At 41.7% G+C, this 4,765-nt stretch overlaps 1 long non-coding RNA gene across 1 annotated transcript; it reads right to left on the bottom strand.

The window, feature by feature from the left end:
- Positions 1–2,506: 2,506 nt before the first annotated feature.
- LOC106326308 lies at positions 2,507–4,141 on the bottom strand. The gene is made up of 3 exons (XR_001267196.1): positions 3,342–4,141; positions 3,195–3,276; positions 2,507–3,107 (listed from the first exon to the last, which is right to left on the bottom strand). It is a non-coding gene; the product is annotated as an uncharacterized LOC106326308 (long non-coding RNA).
- Between the last annotated feature and the right edge of the window lie 624 nt (positions 4,142–4,765).

Genomic DNA, 4,765 nt, shown 5'->3' with positions numbered 1-4,765 from the left:
AGCAATGTGACAAGATCCCATGTATGATTCTTCTGATGAGACTCCAAGTCTCTCGTTGCAACATGCCGTTTCTCAGACTCGGGACTAGAAACAGCTTCCATGTAGGTGGATGATGAATCCACTTCCTCTGCAACCTGAAGTGTATAACCCACCATATCATTAAAGTGATATCTCTCTGGTGGCCTGACATCAACCCTTCTTGGTCGATCTTTCACGATGCTATGCTCTGTAGCATCAAGCGGTTGAATCTTTGTAGAGTCCAACTGAACATCTTCTACACGCTCCTCTTGATTTTTTGTGTGTGCCTGCACATCGATCACTTCATGATCATCTTGCAGCTCCACATGTTTATCAGTGCTACCCTTTTCTGCTTCTGAACTGGACCCTGAGCTTCTAACCATAGATGCTTCATTGAAGACACCATTCCTGCTTAGAACCATTCGGTTCTCTGATGGAGACCAGACCATGTATCCTTTGATTCCATCACCGTAGCCCATAAACACTCTTAAACGTGAATATTCAGCATATCTACATGATCACACCTCAGAAGGTATCATGCACTCGGTGCCTATGTGGGGAACAAGATTTATCAAGTAGCAAGCCGTGTTAACTGCGTCAGCCCAAAACCGCTTCTCCAAACCAGCACTCGAGAGCATGCACATCGCTCTCTCTAACATTATCTGGTTTATCAATTTTGCAACACCATCCCGCTGTGGTGTTCCCCTGTCTGTAAGATGCTTGGCAGATGTTGCATCCTTACAAAATTGTTTAAACTCTTTCGAGCAGAGTTCTAAACCAATATCAGAATGAAGCATATCTTGCTTCGACAGATGTTGCATCCCACGCTCACCCATATGTCCAAGCCTCATATGCTATAGCTTAGTCATATCTTCCTCTGGGATCTCTGGCGATGCAACATTTGCTGAACCGGTAACCGTTGTACCCTTCAGCAAATAAAGAGTACTGTTCCCTTCAGAATCACATCAGAACCCCTGTAGATATTCAAAACTCCATCGCCACCCAAATATTTGAACATTTTCCTGTCCAGAAGACTCACGGATATCAAATTCTTTGTCATTGATGGAACATGCCTAACCTTGTTCAATGTGCCTAATCTACCATCATGTGTCATGAGCTTGATTGAGCCGATCCCAACAATCTTGCAGACAAAGTCGTTTGCCATCTTAATCTTGCTGTCAAGTACCTCTGTGTACTCTGAAAACTACTCTCTCCTCGGTGTCATATGGTAGGATGCTCCCGTATCAAGAACCCACACATCAGAAGAGTGTGTGTGTCCGTGCACAACAAGAGCGATATTGTCGTCAGACTTGGTTTCATCCTCGGCTACTGCAACAGACCCAAACTGCTGCTCCTTCATCTTGGGACAGTCTGACTTCCAATGTCCCTTCTCTTTGCAATAGTTGCAAATATCAGTCTGACTTCCAATGTCCCTATCTTTCGAAGTCCTTCTGTTCCGATGTCCCTTCACACCACTGACAAACAACCCCTATGCTTGATTGTCTGTCCCTGAGCTGGATGTCTTATGGCGCAATTCCCGACTATGAAGCGCCGACCTAACTTCTTCCAGTTTCACTGTATCTTTGCCAACAATGAACGATTGCACGAAGTTCTCGAAGGAGTTCGGCAGAGATACCAACAGGATTAGTGCAGCGTCTTCATCCTCCACCTTAACATCGATGTTACACAGCTCCAGTAATATCGAATTCAGCTTGTCAAGATGGTCGCGAAGCTCAATACCTTCTTGCATACGCAAGGCGAAGAGGCGTTGCTTCAGAAGTAGCTTATTCGTCAGAGATTTTGTCATGTACAAACTCTCCAACTTCTGCCACAAACTAGCCGCCGTTTTCTCATCCGACACTTCGATGATAATCTCGTCTGCTAGACACAACAAAATTGTTGAGAACGCCTTCTCTTCTAGAGTCTCAAAATCAGCTCTTTCAGATTTCTTCTCTGACAATGGTCCCCAACTGCTTTGTTGCTTCAGCAACGCCTGCATCTTGATCTGCCAAAGACTAAAGCTATTTCTCCCATCAAACCCCGAGCTCTGATACCAGTTTGTTGTAATGGACGTGAGAAGGAACAGATGCGGAAACAGATGAATAAAAGCGATGTAACTACGACACGGATATTTAACGTGGTTCCCCCCTAGGGCTACGTCCACGGGCAAAGAGAGATCTTATTATTGGAGGCGATATTGAGCTTACAAAGTGCAAGTTCAGGGTTACTTCGAATACAAGATATATATAGTAACATCTCGCATCTAAAACCCTAGACTAAACGGACTTATGGGCCTAAGCCCACGATCAGTATCTTGATGCAACGCTCTTGATGCAACCGAGTTGGTATGATGTACGTGATGTAACATCCATCGCCTAGATGTAACATCCAGATTCAAGGCATATCAACAACAACAACTCAGAAACAAAAGCATAATAAAAAAAAAGGAGACAAAGATTAGGGAACTAAAATCAGAGGACTCCAAGGTTTTCTTCGTAGATCATGACTGCAATTCTTTCCACCTTAACGTCAAGCACATCTGGAGTAATGTAATTACAGACATCAACACCCCCAACAGCGGGAGCTTGAATTAGAAGAATAGCCGTGTTACCAGATTCAAACTAGCTGTGGTTATGGTGCCCATTACATGGTCTCTCAATGGTTAATGTCTTCAAATATTTGGCACTAAGTTGTTTCCCGGCTTGTCTCAGTAGGTAAGGAAACATTTGAGAAATGGGGTGCAATTCATTGGTGATCATTCCGTCCATCCTCAGAGAGGTGTTGCAATCTAACACTATAACCTGCAAAAGCGACAGTCAAAGCAGACCCCAACCCAATGCTTTTTTGACAAAATTAAAGGGGAAATAGAGACGAATAGCTTCAATAATTGGGCAATCTCCAACTACATATTCACACAAAGAGGGAGGGAATCGGAAACTCTCTTTCTTAGATGACTTGGAGAACTTGGTAAATGTCTTAGCAAGGAGTGAAACAAACTTTTTGTCGAGGAAAACAGAGTTCCTGGATTGAATCTGTTCGGAATTGGATAGAAACATAGATCGAGTGTGATGAATGAGCACATCTACAACCTAGAAAATTAAACATTCATTACAAATAGGTAAACATGATACCGTGTAATACAAATTCTTACTTGTGCCATGATCTACTTTTCATACCTTGGCAGGTAAATGGGAGGACATGTCAACAATTGCAGACAACTCTCTGCTGTCGAGACTTAGGTTACCCACATCGATAACACTGCAAACGTTAACAAAAGACGATAAAAAAAATTTGCAGCGTAATGGAGAATCCAGTCGGCTTACTTTGAGAGTACACCAAATTTTGCAGCGTAATCAATGTTTGGGAAATGGCGTTTACATGAGCTTTCCAAGCACGAGTAATAAAGCGTTTATCGCACTGGTACTCTCCCATTAGACCCCTCGAAACAACTTTTGGTCGCTTGCTTTTCCTATTGGCGGCACATGAGCATCAATGTCACTGAGAGGAACTGGTGCGTCCTCGTTCATAGGTTGATCTCCATTGTCCACATCAGGAACATCTTTAATATGGAAGGCGTTAACATCACTCCAATCCATTGGTTTAACAACATAACCATATGATTATTTTGGCTGTCGATATTCTATACAAGATTTTAACATCTTCTACAGAAGGGAAAGATAATCTCATGAATTAAAAATATAGCAGAAAGTAAAACATGACAGCTTTTACTAAACCCTACTAAGTCAGAGAATCAACACCGAACAGTAAAGAGGAGAATCTCTGAATATCCACTTTAAACTACTTCCCTCTTCTCCTAACTCTCTCACAGTCATTTAATTTTTTTCTTTCAGTTGTTTTGACCCATACTTTTTTTTGGCCACTTCTCATGGGTTCCAACACCTTCTATTCACTCTACTTCTTCCTCGGCTATATATATATATATATATATATATATATATATGGTAAGTTGGGGATCTTCATGTGTTAAACCAAGCGGAAACGTAATCTTCTGAAAGGCAAGACCGGTATTGACAGTCTCCTTGTGAAAAGAAAAGCAAATGAAGAAAATTACAAAAAAAAAAGAAGGTTTGGATGCAGAGATTACAGAAAAAGCAATAATTATACAAACCAAATTGGAATTGGCAACATGTCCACCAAAGGTGATGCTGAGTTATTGACAACGCCAGCACGAGATGGCGCGGTACGGTTATTTCCAGCCTGGATATTACAATGGACATGGACAAGAGTATGTGGTTTGATAAGAACAAAATATGAGGAAATGAAAATAACATGACAAAAAATTCGTTAGCGGGCCAAACCCTACAGATTGTGTGCAAATATTATTAACAAGTGCCCAGTAAATTCATAGCATGTTACTGGGTCAATATCCGTTGCTAACATGGAAACTTCAAAGTCCAAACCAAACAAAAATGGACTAGACAGGATAAAAATGGAGTTAGATTACCATGTCTTCTCCACCTACGTTTTCATTCGCAGCGCCAGCATGGGCTACTTCAGCCTGCGAGCATCAACCAATGGAACATAACACATTAATATGAATAACAATGTTAAAATAAGTGAAAGAAAAATAGAGTCGCAGTTTGTAGAATAAACTTACCTTGTTAGTTTGTGATGTATCGTTATTAGCAAAACGCATGGCGTTCGGGATTATGTTACACGCATCGAAAGGAGCGCTACCACCCATCGGGTTGCTGCTCCTAACAGGATTATCTGGATAAACATGCGG

This window comes from Brassica oleracea, chromosome C2 (genome assembly GCF_000695525.1).
Source record: "Brassica oleracea var. oleracea cultivar TO1000 chromosome C2, BOL, whole genome shotgun sequence".
Lineage (NCBI taxonomy): Eukaryota > Viridiplantae > Streptophyta > Magnoliopsida > Brassicales > Brassicaceae > Brassica > Brassica oleracea.
Note: the sequence above shows the minus strand (reverse complement) of the source record. Positions and strands in the feature narration are given on the sequence as shown.